Below are 16,673 nucleotides of genomic sequence, written 5' to 3'. Positions count from 1 at the left end.
TAATTAAGACAAAGAAATTCAGATGCTGGAAATCTGAAACAAAAATAGAAATTGCTGGAAAACTTGGCAGGTCTGGTGGCTTCTGTAGACAGAAAAGAGAGTGAGCATTTCGAGTCCAGTGACTTGAGCTAGTGACTCAAATATTAACTCAGATTTCTCTCCATTGATGCTGCCACACCTGCTGAATTTCTCCAGCAAGTTCCAGATAAATTAATTGATTGGCAAAGATTAGACAAGTGGAATATAATGTGGGGAAATGTGCAATGTTCTATTTTGGTAGGAAGAATGAAAAAGAAACATCTAAATAGTGAGAGATTGCAGAGCTCTGTGATACAGAGAAAAATCAAGGTGTTCTAGCTCGTGAATTGCCAAAACTTGTACGTAGATACAACACATACCTGTTGGACAGGCTACGCTTTTGTCTGTTGGAGTTTAGAAGAGTTTAAGAGGTGACTTGATTGAAATATAAGATCCAGAGGGGTCTTGAATATTTTTTAAGGCAGTGGTAGATATGTTCTTTGTAAACAAGAAAGGTAAAAGGTCATTGGGGTAGACCGGGCCATAATTTATTTCTGGTCCTTAGCTATCTTGAGAAAGTGCTGGTGAACTAGCTTCCTTAACAGCTGGAGTATGTGCTCTGACAATACACTGGGACACTGAAGGAACAACAATATACTTCAAAGTCACAATTCTGATTGGTTTGAAGGGTAATTTGTAGGTTGTGGTGTTCCATATATGTGCTGCACTTGTTCTTCAAAGTTGGAAGCAGCTGTCAAGAGACTTCATGATTTTCTGCACCTAAGATGCTCTTGGCCTGCTGTGTTCATCTAGCTCCACACTGTGTTATCTCGGATTCTCCAGCATCTGCAGTTCCCATTATCTCACGATTTTCTGCAGTCCATCTTGTAGCTGGTACACATTACTGTTTCTAAGCAAGCATGGTGGAAGAACTTAATGTTTGAGATGTCAATCAAGCAGACTGCTTTGTCTTGGATGGAGTCAAGTTTCTTAAGTGCTGGTGGAGCTGTGCGTATCCAGACAAGTATTCCACCGCACTCCTGACGAGTGCCATGTCATCGTGGACAGGCTTTGTAGAGTCAAGAGGTGTTACTTGCTGCTAGATTCCTAGCCTATGACCTGCACCTATAACCACTGTATTTATATTGCTATTCGGTTCAATTTCTGGTCAATGGTAACCCCTACAGGGGCAATTGATAGTGGGGCATTCAGCGATGATCATATCATTGAATTTCAAGTGCGAAGGTCAGATTCCCACTTAGAGATGGTTATTACCTGGCACTTTTGTGCCATGAATGTTACTTACCATGTCAGCCCTATCCTGAATATGGTCCAAGTCTTACAGCACTTGGATGTGGACTGCTTCTGCACCTGAGGAATTGGAACAGTGATGAATCATCAGCGTACGTCACTGTTTCTGACAATGATAATGAGGAAAGGTCATTAATGAAACAATTGGAGCTAGTTGCGTCAAGGAAACTACCCTGAAGAACTCCCGCAGCCATACTCTGGAGCTGAGATGACTGACTTCCAGCAACCACAATCTTTTTTTTGCACTGGGTATGACTTCAGCTGCTGAAGAGATTCTTCTGATTCCCATTGACTCCAGTTTTACTAGTGCTCTTTAATGACATTCAGTCAACTGCAACCTTAGGTAACAAGTATGTTAGACCAGGGAAACCCAGTAGATGTTAACTATCTAGACTTCCAAAAGGCCTTTGATACGGTGCCTCACGGGAGGCTGCTGAGCAAGGTGAGGGCCCATGGTGTTCGAGGTGAGCTACTGGCTTGGATTGAGGATTGGCTGTCTGACAGAAGGCAGAGGGTTGGGATAAAAGGCTCTTTTTCGGAATGGCAACCGGTGACGAGTGGTGTCCCGCAGTGTTCAGTGTTGGAGCCGCAGCTGTTCACCTTATACATTAATGATTTGGATGAAGGGACTGGGGGCATTCTGGCAAAGTTTGCTGATGATACAAAGATAGGTGGACAGGCAGGTAGTACTGAAGAGGTGGGGAAGCTGCAGAAAGATTTAGACAGTTCAGGAGAGTGGTCCAGGAAATGGCTGATGAAATTCAATGTGAGTAAATGTGAGGTTTTGCACTTTGGAAAAAAGAATACAGGCATGGACTATTTTCTAAATGGTGAGAAAATTCGCAAAGCAGAAGTACAAAGGGATCTGGGAGTGTTGGTCCAGGATTCTCTAAAGGTTAACTTGCACGTAGAGTCTGTAATTAAGAAAGCGAATGTAATGTTGTCGTTTATCTCAAGAGGATTGGAATATAAAAGCAGCGATGTGCTTCTGAGGCTTTATAAAGCTCTAGTTAGGCCCCATTTAGAATACTGTGTCCAATTTTGGGCCCCACACCTCAGGAAGGACATACTAGCCCTGGAGCGTGTCCAGCGGAGATTCACATGGATGATCCCTGGAATGGTAGGTTTAACGTATGATGAACCACTAAGGATCCTGGGATTGTACTTATTAGAGTTTAGAAGATTGAGGGGAGATCTAATAGAAACTTAACAAGATAATGTATGGTTTAGAAGGGGTGGACGCTAGGAAGTTGTTTCCGTTAGGTGGGGAGATTAGGACCCGTGGGCACGGCCTTAAAATTAGAGGGGGTAAATTTAAAACTGAAATGAGACGACATTTCTTCAGCCAGAGAGTGGTGGGTTTGTGGAATTCATTGCCACAGAGTGCAGTGGAGGCTGGGACGTTGGATGCCTTCAAGGCAGAGATTGACAAATTCTTGATCTCAGAGGGAATCAAGGGCTATGGGGAGAGTGCAGGGAAATGGAGTTGAAATGCCAATCAGCCATGATTTAAATGGCGGAATGGACTTGATGGGCCGAATGGCCTTACTTCCACTCCTATGTCTTATGGTCTTGTGGTCTTAATGTCAATCGCTTTCACCTCACCTCTGGAATTCAGCTCCTTTGTTCCTATTTTAATCAAGGCTGTACTGAGGTCAACAGTTGAGTAGCCTGAATCCAAACTGAGTGTCAGCGAGCAGGTTATTGCTAAGTGAGTGCCACTTGATAGCACTGTTGATGATCCTTTCCATCACTTCAGTGGGTAATAATTCACTTGGTTGGATTTGTCCTGCTTTTTGTGAATAGGACATACTGGGCAATTTTCCACATTGCTGGGTAGATGCCAGTGTTTCTAAGGTTTTGGAGTAGATCTGTAACTCAGGTTGTGGGTGTTGAGGTTGGTTGACTCACTGAACTGGTTTGTTGTTCTGCAGATGTTTCGTTACCATGCTTGATAACATCCTCAGTGCAGTCTCTGATGAAGCATCGGTGTGTTTTCCCACCCGGTTTTTAAACTCCAGGGTCCGTTGTGATGGATTGCCTCACTTCTGGGTTTCCTCCGTTGTGGAATGTATATGGGTCGGGTTCAATTTATTTATTAATAGCATGCTTTGTGGAGTGCCATGCTTCCAGGAATTCTCGTGTTTGTCTCTGCCTAGCCTGTCCCAGGATCTTCGTGTTGTCCCAGTCGAAGTCATGGTTCTTCTTGTCCTTTGACAGAGGCTGCACTGAGGATGTCACCAAGCATGGTAGCACAACATCTGCAGAACAACAAACCAGCTCAGCGAGCCAACCAACCTCAAGATGCCAGTGTTGTTTACACCTAATGTGTTGTTAAGAATGAAATTTGAGGATTTTGGACCGGTAGCAGTGAAGGAAGGGCAATGTTTCCAAACAGGAATGACGTGGCTTTGAGCAGAACTTTCAGGTGCTGGTGTCCTTGTTCATCTTGGTGAGACATTTTGGCAGAACTGTCAAAGAAGGCTTGTGCCTATATCTTTAAATACTGCATCCTGCTGCCACTTTGTGCCAGTTATCCAGGGAGTGAATGTTTTAATGTGCTAGATAGTGTTCCAGCCAAGTACTCTGCTTTGTTTTAGATGATGTTGAGCTTCTTGAAGTGAGAAGTATTCTCACATTCCTAACTTGTATCTTGTTGATGGTAGAATGGGTTTGTCAAGAAAGTTAGTCAGTTATTTGTTACCACTTTCCCTTCTCTGACTTCTTCTTATCATTAATCAAATGGCTGATTCTGGAAGTGGTAAAGGTCATTATAAAGTTTGAAAGATAGAAAAAGCGCTCACCAAATCTGACAGCATCAGTGAAAAGAGGAAGTTAGTTTCTGATGTCCTTCCATTGCAGCTGTGATGATTCAAAGATGTAAGAAATTTTTTGTCTCACTATCATCTCTGTTGAGCTTTGATATTAGCTCCCATGTCACTTAATCTCTCCTGCCTTGCAACCTGTCACAGATCTTCCTTTTGTTTCTCCCCACTACCTGTTTACCCTGTTTGCTTAGAAAATTATTAAATATCTAAGCACTCTCAGTTCTGATGAAGGATCACCACCTTGAAAAACAGAGCTAACCCTACCAAGTATTTCCAGAATCTTTCTATTTCTCAGACTTCTGCCTTCTGCAGTAAAATGCTGCAAATAGTCATTTGATCAGACAGAACTTAAGTATTGCTGAAAATTATTTTTTAACCTTTTAATTTTGCATTCATCAGGGCAATTCTTGGGAACATTACATCAAGGCAGAAAACCAATTGCATAGGAGAGTGCTAGATAATAAAATGTGAGGCTGGATGAACACAGCAGGCCAAGCAGCATCTCAGGAGCACAAAAGCTGACGTTTCGGGCCTAGACCCTTCATCAGAGAGGGGGATGGGGTGAGGGTTCTGGAATAAATAGGGAGAGAGAGCGGGAGGCGGACCGAAGGTGGAGAGAAAAGAAGACAGGTGGAGAGAGTATAGGTGGGGAGGTAGGGAGGGGATAGGTCAGTCCAGGGAAGACGGACAGGTCAAGGAGGTGGGATGAGGTTAGTAGGTAGGAGATGGGGGTGCGGCTTGGGGTGGGAGGAAGGGATGGGTGAGAGGAAGAACAGGTTAGGGAGGCAGAGACAGGTTGGACTGGTTTTGGGATGCAGTGGGTGGAGGGGAAGAGCTGGGCTGGTTGTGTGGTGCAGTGGGGGGAGGGGACGAACTGGGCTGGTTTTGGGATGCGGTGGGGGAAGGGGAGATTTTGAAGCTGGTGAAGTCCACATTGATACCATTAGGCTGCAGGGTTCCCAAGCGGAATATGAGTTGCTGTTCCTGCAACATTCGGGTAGCATCATTGTGGCATTGCAGGAGGCCCATGATGGACATGTCATCTAAAGAATGGGAGGGGGAGTGGAAATGGTTTGCGACTGGGAGGTGCAGTTGTTTGTTGCGAACCGAGCAGAGGTGTTCTGCAAAGCGGTCCCCAAGCCTCCGCTTGGTTTCCCCAATGTAGAGGAAGCCACACCGGGTACAGTGGATGCAGTATACCACATTGGCAGATGTGCAGGTGAACCTCTGCTTAATGTGGAATGTCATCTTGGGGCCTGGGATAGGGGTGAGGGAGGAGGTGTGGGGGCAAGTGTAGCATTTCCTGCGGTTGCAGGGGAAGGTGCTGGGTGTGGTGGGGTTGGAGGGCAGTGTGGAGCGAACAAGGGAGTCACGGAGAGAGTGGTCTCTCTGGAAAGCAGACAGGGGTGGGGATGGAAACTGTCTTGGGTGGTGGGGTCGGATTGTAGATGGTGGAAGTGTCGGAGGATGATGTGTTGTATCCGGAGGTTGGTGGGGTGGTGTGTGAGAACGAGGGGGATCCTCTTAGGGCGGTTGTGGCGGCGGCGGGGTGTGAGGGATGTGTTGCGGGAAATGCGGGAGACGCAGTCAAGGGCGTTCTCGATCACTGTGGGGAGAAAGTTGCGGTCCTTGAAGAACTTGGACATCTGGGATGTGCGAGAGTGGAATGTCTTATCGTGGGAGCAGATGCGGCGGAGGCGGAGGAATTGGGAATAGGGGATGGAATTTTCGCAGGAGGGTGGGTGGGAGGAGTTGTATTCTAGGTAGCTGTGGGAGTCGGTGGGCTTGAAATGGACATCAGTTAGTGCTGATTGTTTTATAATGGGCTGTGATTGGGAGAGGCATTTCAATGGTTAATGCACTAATTTACAATGATTGACAGTTAACATTTAAACAAAGACTGGCAGTTAAGTCAGGCAGATTGACTTTGCATGTCCTGATGAGTGTAGAACAAAAAGGTTGAACAACATGTATTTGCTGCAGTAAAAAAGAACATTTGATTATTTTTGATGAAACTTAACAAATTTATTTTTGATGGTAGCAATGTGGAGTTTCATGCAGGCAAGGAATCAAGACCAAAACTTCATAAAGTTGTCTGCATCGCAACATATAAGCATTCTGGACATCATAAGTAAAAGGAGAAAATCTTAGAAATGTCTCCAAACATTTTGCAAAGAATTTTGGCAAAATAGAGGTAACATAAGAAAAACATCATTTATTTACATGAATGTTATGGATTTGTAACATGCTTTCGAATGAGAAGGTGGTTATAAGTTCGATAGCAGCCTTTGAAGGGATTCTCTGACTGTTGTAGATGGACTAAGACACCAATTGTCATGACTAGCCAAAAATTCCATTATGATTAGATTATGTGTTGTCCAGAATGGTGGACGGTGAATTTATTGGACCTTGGTCTTTCACCATCTCTAATTCCTGTACTTGAAACGTTTCCACTGTGAGGTAGGTTTTAGTACTACATCCTATACATGTGCTTTAATCTAGCTATCAACTACAGTCTCATTGGCCAATAATAAACATATAACTTTGCCAAATCTAATTGTTGATCTTCAAGACTCTGATAACCTGTTATCTTTTAACAAAAATGACTGTATAATTTTTGACAATCTCATTAACAACTGATAAGCATCTGATTTATCAATGTTAAGTTGACAGGATTCTGGAACATGGGGCTAAGGCAGGCCAGATGGCTGCAAGGGTTAATTGTGTGGCAGTTTTTCTTGTTCCTACTACCCACGTGACCATTTCCATGGTTTCCATTGCTTAACATACTTTGAGCAACAAGTTTGTTGTGTGTGAACAATGGCTGATAAATCCCATCAATCGCCGCTGGCAGTTATATGATTGCAATAAGAAACTGCTTCACAATGACAGCGCAATCACAAAGTAAACAAATGATATTTATCAGGAAAAAAATGGTCATCTTCAAAGCATGACAATAGTGACAGAGAAATAGAATATACATTGGGAAGGAAGAATAACAGATTCAACAGCTTGCGCCCATTGCTTGTGCCATCATTCTTAAAATGTGTAATCTATGGTCTGTTATGTGGAAAATGGAGGATAAAATAAAATGCCCCTCCCAGTGCTGTGTGGAAAACGATTAGCACTACCTGGTAGACCAGCATCTCCCTTCACCACAGTTTTATGTGGTGGTATTACATATGCATCAGCAATAGGCCAGTCAGTTCCTCAAGCTTGCTCTGTCATTCAAAAGAATAAAGACTGATTTGATTGTAACTTCAAATCCACATTTCCACCTATTCCTGGTAATTTTTTACCTTTTGTTTAACAAGAATCTATTCAACTTTGCCTTCAAGCTATTCAAGGACTCTGCTTTCGCTGTCTGTTCAGGAAGAAAGTTTCAAAGGCTTTGAACCCTCTGACAGAACAAAATGCCTAATCTGTTTTAAATAGATGACCTCCGAACTTTAAATAGAGATCACTAGTTCTAGATTAAGAAGGAAACAACATCCCCTCAGGATTTTGTCTGTTTCAATCAAGTTGTTTCCTCCTTCTAAACTCCAGTGAATGAAAGGTTAACCTCAAGACAATCCACCCATTCCTGGTATTAATCCAGTGAATATTCTTTGAACTGCCTCAAAGACATTCACACTTTCCCCTCAAAACAGATGAGCAATACTGCTGAAGGAAGTCAACAGGTTTGACAGCATCTATGGAGAAGAAAGGAGTTAACGTTTTGAGCCCAGTGACCCTTCAGCAGTATTGATAATTCAGTAATTTAATCCAACGAGTAATTAGGAGGGTTAATAATTTATCATGAGGGCTTAAAAGAATACAAAAGAAAGATGTCATGCTTCCATTATACAAGGAGCCAATGAGGCCACATCTGAAGTACTGAGGTGATAGTCAAATAAAACGAAGAACTATTGATGCTGGAGATGGAAGGCGCTGGAGTAATTCAGTAGGACTGGCAGCATCTGTGGGCAGAAAAACAGAACTAACCCTTCTGCAGTTCTTTCTTTTATTTAACCAATACTGTACTTAGTGATACAGATGTGGTTTCACCAGTCTTCTATATAACTGAAGCATGACGTCCCCACTTCTGTGTCAATTTCCCTCAGGATAACTTATTAATTTTCCTAATTACTTGTTGTACCTGCATAATAATCTTTTATGATTCATTCACAAGGACACCCAGATCCTTCTGCATCTCAGGGCTCTGCAATCTGTCATCATTTATATAATATGCTTCTTTTTTATTCTTTATTGATCATAGTTACAAAGATAGAAACTTTGCAGGGACAGGATCTTCACAGATACTAGCACCGCTAATAGGCTAGATACAACTAAAGCTTCAATTAATGGCAGAAATCTGTCTATTTTTTCATAATCAGGCAAACATTTTATCTGGATATCTTCAGATAAAGAATATTGTTAAGTTAAAGTATACTTGTCAGAAGTTGTGAATTGCATGTCAACGGTCTTAAAATATCGCAGGCTTGAAATTCAAGCCAAAAAGAGTGTTTCACATATAGCCTGTGTCCTCTTTATCACTCCCCTGGTCACATTCTCCAGAAACCCTTCTCTGAGATTTAATTAGCCCACGAGTGTTGTATTGAATGAAACCAATTTAGCAAGTGGCAGAAATTAAATCAGGATTAGGAACACAATTTTTTAAAAAATCATACATGTGTCTTTATAAAAATATTAGTTATAGTGAAATAGTAACATTTACAAAGTTGAATAAATTGCTTGGAGCAATGAAGCATCTCATTTAAATTTATATTCCACTGGTCCTGCTTTGTTTATCCAGCCCAACTCACTTATCGATATGGATTGGCTTTAAGCCTTTTATTATCACAAAGACTTAAAACAAATCTTTTTGAAGTCTGCACTTTTCTAGGTAACAGGTTCCAGACATTCAATTTGTGATGGAAAATGAGGCAGTTTAAAATAAGTATTAATCTTGTGGCATTCTTCACTTAAGATCAAAAAAATAGGTTTTGTAATAGCCACAACTAACTTGTCTTGTGCACTCTAATTCTGAGGTGCATTTCCCAAACAGGAGCTTTGTAGTTTTATATATTTTCTTTTGCAAAGAGCAAATTTTATTTAACTCACTTCAACACGGTTCAATTTGTCACACATCAACAGTATCCAAAATGCAAAAGTATGAACATACTGTAATTAATTTCCTAATCAATTTGTTCACATCCTGAGCTGGTTGAGTTATTGTGGTGTATGAGATATCATCCATCAGTTTTAATATCAGTGCAATGTTTGTTCATAACTATCATTACTAGCAATCTCTGAAAGGAAGGGAGAAATAAGAGGCTAAGAGATTAGGTGAGAGATTTTTACAGTTTAATACAAGGAGGATCTGAACAAAAAAACTAGGACTGCGAACATCTATGGTGTACATTTATTTGCAGATTTATTGTCCAGTTCTAACAAACTGACCAATTTTAACAGGACTCCTATCCAAGGATAGGCATACTATCGAAAGGTTAGGCAGATGGGAAGAGGGTGCAGGGCTGCCTTGTTAGTAGGAAATGAAATTAAATCGATAGTACAAAGTGATATAGTCAGCAAGCTCAGAATCTTTGTGGGTAGAATTGAGGAACTGCAAAGGTAAAAAGACCCCAGTGGGAGTTATGTGTAGGCCTCCTATAGTAGTCAGGGCACGAGGAGATAGAGAAAGCATGTAAAAAAGGTACTTTATCATGGGGAACTTCAATATGCAGATGAACTGGGAAAATCAGGTTGTTGCTGATTCCAAGAAAAAGAATTCTTGGAATGTCTACAAGTTGGCTTTTTGGAGCAGCTTGCGTTAGACCCCACTCGGAACAGGCAATTCTGGATTTGATGATGTGCAATGAGGCAGACTTGACGAGGGAGCTCATGGTGAAGACAGCCCTAGTGGCCAGTCACCATGATAATGACAGAATTCGCCCTGCAGGTTGAGAGGGTGAAGTTGGAACGAGACTTAACGGTATTACAATTGAGTAAAGGTAAGGGAGGAACTGGTCAGAATCCAGGACAAGTAATGATGGACAATAAATACTGGCCTCACCAGCAATGTTCACATTCCATTCAGGTAAAAGGAATAAAAGGCCTATTTGTAAAAGTACATATAGCATTTAAAGTAAAACAAAATAGTTTCTCAAAAAAGGTCTAAATGCATAAAATTTAACATTGTAGTCAGAAATAATGGGAACTGCAGATGCTGGAGAATCCGAGATAACAAAGTATGGAGCTGGATGAATACAGCAGGCCAAGCAGCATCTTGCTCCTAAGATGCTGTTTGGACTGCTGTGTTCATCCAGCTCCACACTTTGTTATCTAAAATTTAATATTCTTATTTTTATGTTTAAATATGACATGGCATCAGCCCTTCCCTCTCTGTAACCTCCTTCAACTGTATAACATCACAGACCCCATAACACCACCCTGAACCTTGAACTTCACATAACTACACCACAGATGGCAACTACTACACTGGATGTCACCACATCCCAATCTAATTCATCACATTTACTGTCTAAGGACTCGATGGAAGATTTTCCTGTTCTTCATTGCTAAAAGACACAGCTGGATCTGCGACTTTTGTTGTGCCCTACTACTTCAAATATTTGAAATTTTCAGACTTCCTTGACTCCATCATGAGTATGACAGGGAGGTAAACTTGCCATGTTTCAGGCAAAAATAATTCTCACTTCGGAAAGTACAGCTTAATAAATGACAGCAGCAAAATCTATTGTTCAAGATCCCTTTCAAGTTACACACTATCCAGATTTGGATATATCATTATTTCTCCTTTCCCACAAAGTAAAAGTCCAGGAGCTTCCTGTCTAACCATAAAGAGGAGTAATTTCACCATTAGGAATGCTCATTGCCACATCCTCTTCAAGGGTAATTAGGGATGGGCGCTCAAAGCTCGCTTTGTTAGTGATACCTATATTTGAAAAATTGAATTTAAAAAGTGTGACCAAAATGCTAGCTAACACAACAGCTCTGACAACAGATATACATGAGACTGATATTCAGATCTGTTAAATTGACTATGTTTTCAGAAGTGTAAAAGTTGGCCACCTTTATAACTTAACTCGCATTCTTAAACAGCAGTGAGATTTCATAACTGTCAGCTTGGTTTCATGATCATGAAATATATTCAGCACATCCTGTCTGATCTGGTCCTCTGAAGAAGCAATTCAACTCATGCCAGCATCTTGCCTTTTTGCCATATTTTTGCAACTTTGATTTCAAGTCCAATAAATTCTCATTCAAAGCCTCAGTTTATACAAAACCTCTAGTACACCCCCAGGAACTGCTTTTCAGACTTCGTGGGAAAAAAAAATTCTCATGTTGCCACTGCTCCTTTTTCCAATTGGCTTGAATCTGTCCCCTCTGGTTCTCAATGCTTCCACGAATATGAACAGCTCCTCTCCATCTATTCTGTCCAGATCTTTCATGATTTTGAAGATCTCTATCAAATCTCCTCTCAATCCTCTCTTCTCCAGTGAGAACATTAACAGTCAACTTTCCTTCTGAGCTGCACAGCTGCAGTTATAACAATCGGTCTGATGTTCTGAGCATAGTGATTAGTGCCTGCACGTCAAGCACAGCATTAGCAGCTGGTTCCGAAAGTTTCTGCCACAAAGGCCCTTGCAGCTGATTAAAAAATTAGTGGGAATGCGGTCCAAAAGTTCTCCAATCTTTCTATGTAACCGAAGTTCCACATCCTTTGAATCGTTCTCAATTTTGTTTCTCTGAAGCCTTCATTCGTCTCTTCAAGTGTGGCACTCTGAATTGAAGACAGTGCTTCTATTGAGACTGTTTTATGCAGGGTTATCATAATTTTATGTTCTGCAGCTTGTTTTACAACACCCAGAATCCTGACAGCCCTTATAACCAGAGATAATGGAAACTGCAGAGGCTGGAGAATCCGAGATAACAAAGTGTGGAGACACGGTGCATTTCCCGCATGGGCCCAAGCTATGCCTGCCACTTTATACGTTATGTGCAACAGTCCCTCTTTCACACCTACACTGGCCCTAAACCCCACCTCTTCCTCCGTTACATTGCTGACTGTATCGGCACCGCCTCATGCTCCCAAGAGGAGCTCCAACAGTTCATCCACTTCACCAACACATTCCACCCCAACCTTAAGTTCACCTGGACCATCTCCAACACATCCCTCACCTTCCTGGACCTTACATTCTCCATCTCAGGCTACCACTTACAAACTGATGTACATTTCAAACCCACCGACTCCCACAGCTACCTGGAATACACCTCCTCCCACCCACCCACCTGCAAAAATTCCATCCGCTATTCCCTCGCCTCCGCTGCATCTGCTCCCAGGATAAGGCATTCCACTTCCGTACATCCCAGATGTCCAAGTTCTTCAAGAACCGCAACTTCCTCCCCGCAGTGGCCAAGAACGCCCTCGACTGTGTCTCCCGCATTTCCCGCACCTCATCCCTCACACCCTGCCCCCGCAATTACCGCCAAGAGAATCCCCTAGTCCTCACATACCACCCCACCAACCTCCGGATACAACGCATCATCGTCCGACACTTCCGCCATCTACAATCCGACCCCACCACTAAAGACATTTTTCCAACCCCACCCTTGTCTGCCTTCCGAAGAGACCACTCTCTCCGCAACTCCCTTGTCCACTCCACACTCCCCTCCAACCCCACCACACCCAGCGCTTTCCCCCGCAATCGCACGAAGTGAGACACCTGGCCCCACACCTCCTCCTTTACCCACACCCCAGGCCCCTAGATGACTTTCCACATCAAGCAGATGTTCACCTGCACATGCGCCAACGTGGTGTACTGCATCTGCTGTACCCGTTGTGGCTTCCTCTACATTGGGGAAACCAAGCGGAGGCTTCGGCACCGCTTTGCAGCACACCTACGCTCGGTTCGCAATAAACAGCTGCACCTCCCAGTCGCGAACCATTTCAACTCCCTGTCACATTCCTTAGACGACATGTCCATCCTGGGCCTCCTGCAGTGCCATAATGATGCCACCCGTAGGTTGCAGGAACAGCAACTCATATTCCGCTTGGGAACCCTGCAGCCCAATGGTATCAATGTGGATTTCACCAGCTTCAAAATCTCCCCTCCCAACACTGCATCCCAAAACCAGCCCAGCTCATCCCCGCCTGCTTCCTCTCCTCCCACCTCAGGCCGCACCTCCATTTCCTACCCACTACCCTCGTCCTGCCCCCTTGACCTGTCCATCCTCCCCAGACTGACCTATCCCCTCCCCACCTCCCCACCTCCCCACCCATACTCTCCTCTCCACCTATCTTCTCCTCTATCCATCTTCGATCTGCCTCCCCCTCGCTCCCTATTTATTTCAGAATCCTCTCCCCATCCCCCTTTTCTGATGAAGGGTCTTGGCCCGAATCGTCAGTTTTTGTGCTCCTAAAATGCTACTTGGCCTGCTGTGTTCATCCAGCTCCACACTTTGTTATCTCTGCCCTTATAACCAGGTTTTTAACTTCTCCTGTCATGTACAATAATTTGTGCACCTATTTTGCAAAGTTTCTCTGTTCCTGCATCCCTTTAGAATTGTACCTTATAGTTTATATCGCCTCTCCTCATTCTTCCCACCAAAATGAATCACTTCACACTTCTCTGTATTAAATTTAATCTGCTAATTTGCTAGCCCAATCCACCAACCTGACTACATCCCTTTAAAGAGGTAGCAGGAACTGCCGATGCTGGAGTCTGAGATAACAAGGTGTATAGTTGGATGAACACAGTAGGCCAGGCAGCATCAAATGAGCAGAAAGCTGACGTTTTGGGTCTGGACCCTTCTTCAGAAAGGAAGGGGAAATAACTAGAGAGAGGGGGAGGCGATAATAGAAGGTGGATAGAGGAGCGGATAGGTGGAGAGAAGACGGACAGGTCAAGGAGGTGGGGATAAAGCCAGTACAGGTGCGTGTAGGTAGGGAGTTAGGATGGGGGTTGGTCAATGAGGAGAGAAGGGCGGATAGGTGGGAGGGACGATGGACAGGTCAAGGAGGCAGGGATGAGGCTAGTGGGTAGGAAGTTGGGGTTGGGTTGGTGACGAGATGGGCCCGTCTTCAGATGAGGTCAGGGGTGGGGACATTTTGAAGAAGACTTGTGAAGTCCACATTGAGACCACTGGGCTGCAGGGTTCCCATATGAGGTGCTGCTCCTCCAGCCTTCGGGTGCCATCGTTGTGGAATTGGAGGCAGCCCAGGATGGACGTATCATCTAAGGAGTGGGAGAGGGAGTTGTCGTTTGTCACAAACCGAGCATAGGTGCTCCACAAAGCGGTCTCAAGCCTCCGCTTGGTTTCCCCGATGTAATGGAGGCTGCACCTTGAACAGCGGATACAATATACCACATTAGCAGATGTGCAGGTGAACATCTGTCTAATGTGGAAGATTTTACATCCCTTTAAAGTTCTACATGATTCTTCACAACACTTCCCTGATTTTTTGTTATCTGTAAATATTGAAATTATGCCCAAACACCAGGATCTGGATCGTTAATGTATACCAGGAAAACTAAGAGTCTAAACACTGATGCCCTCAGTGACACTCTCATCTTGTGAATGAATTTTAAAGAAATTAAAATAACTGTTCCTGGGGTCCTCCATTATGTTACTTGCTCCAGTTCAAGAAACAAATATTTATTACTAGTCTTTGCTTCCTCTGCTAATTTTGTATTCACATTGCTACAGTCCCTTTATAGTCCACTGACATCAATTTTGCCTGTAAATCTGTTGGGCAGCTTTATATCAAATGTCTTTTGGATGTTCATGTACACCACATCAACTGCATTAAACATAAGCATTCTTTTTAATTCTTTCATGGAATGTGGGCAACATTGACAGGCCAAAATATATTGTCCATTTCCAAATGCCCTTGATAAGGTAGTAAGTGATCTTTTTGAATTGCTTAGGATGTAAGTACACCCATAATGTTGCTGGTCAGGAAGTTCCAGGATTTTGCAGCAAAGGTGAATGAAAGATGATGACAGCTCCAAATTATAGTGGTTTGTGGTTTAGAGGGGAAGTTGCAAGTAACGGTGTTGCCACACATCTGCTGCCCTTGTCCTTTTAAATGATAGAGATGCAGGCTTGGAAGGTGCTTTGGTGAATTGTTGCAACACAAAACTTAAATAAGATACACATAGTGGCACTGAGCCTTAATGGTGAAAGTAGTTGATGCTCAATATGGTGGATGGGTTACCAAGCAAACAGGCCATATTTCCCTGTATAGTCATAAGGATTTTACAGCATGGACAGAGGCTTTTAAGCCTATCATGTCTACAGCAGTCATCAAGTACTTATCTACTCCATTCCCACATTTCACTACTTGGCCCGTACTTTTGTATTCTTTGATGCCTCCATCAAAGGGAAAAGTTTCTTCCTATGCACCCTTTCTATGCTCCACATAACTCGTATACCTCAATCAGGTATCCCTTTAACTGTCTCTGCTCAAAAGAATACAACCCAACTTATCTGGTGTCTCTCTTCACAGTTGAATCCCAGGCACTATCCTGGCAAATCTCCTTTGCACCTGCTCTAGTGCGATTGCAATCTTCCTATAATGTGGTCACCAGAACTGTGCACAGTACAGAATGACTGAGAAGAAAAAAGGCCCACTGAGGCTATTGCCAAAACTATGCTAAATATACTCTGGTCCCACTATCCAGCTCTGGGCCCAAAGTCTTGAATGTTATGGCATTTAAAGTGAGTCTGGCATGGATGCTGGTAATGTTGTTCAGTGTGGGAACTGAAGCCAATACTTTGATGTTCTTAGCATCACTCACTAAACATCTGAGCTTATCAGCCACCATTAGTCCAGCAGTGGCCTATCACGTCGTACAGCTCCATCATAATTTCCTCGCTGTCGGCAAAGCATTCCAAATACCTTCTCAATTAGTGTCCTGAATCTCCCATGTGAACAGCATTCCTAAAAGAAGAATAGAAATTGCTGGAGAAACTCAGCAGGCCTGGCAGCATCTGTGGAAAAAGGAAAACAGTTGACGTTTCGATTCCAGTATCCCACAGTCCTCCAGAACAGACCTAAACTGCCTTGTGGAGATGATGAATGGGGAGTCAGTTAACACAGCAGGAGAGCCACACACTTTTAAATCCATGGTAACATTTCTGTATTCGCCTAAAGACGGAGTCTGACTGCGGTTTTATCGCTTCCTTTAAGGAGATGGAGGCAGCGGACGTACTCCGTGGCTACTAGTCACTTCCAACCGCCAGGCATTCGGCCACACACGGCGAACCTGCAGCGGCGGGAACCCCACTGCGCCTGCGCAACCACACCCTGTCCACCCCTCCCCCACCCGGAAAAAAATGCTGCATTTGGAGCTGAGGTGGTTGACGGTTCTGGGCAGGAGCGATCCTCGACAGCACAAACACCGCGCATGCGTGAACGGCCCTCAGGCGAGGTCGCGAGCTGGCGGGGAGTTGTGCACATGCGCGTTGACGTTGCTCTCCGCCTTGTAGTTTTTCCCGCCCCTTCAA

This window comes from Stegostoma tigrinum, chromosome 25 (genome assembly GCF_030684315.1).
Source record: "Stegostoma tigrinum isolate sSteTig4 chromosome 25, sSteTig4.hap1, whole genome shotgun sequence".
NCBI lineage: Eukaryota > Metazoa > Chordata > Chondrichthyes > Orectolobiformes > Stegostomatidae > Stegostoma > Stegostoma tigrinum.
The sequence above is the reverse complement of the archived record's forward strand: the minus strand, read 5'-3'. Positions refer to the sequence as shown.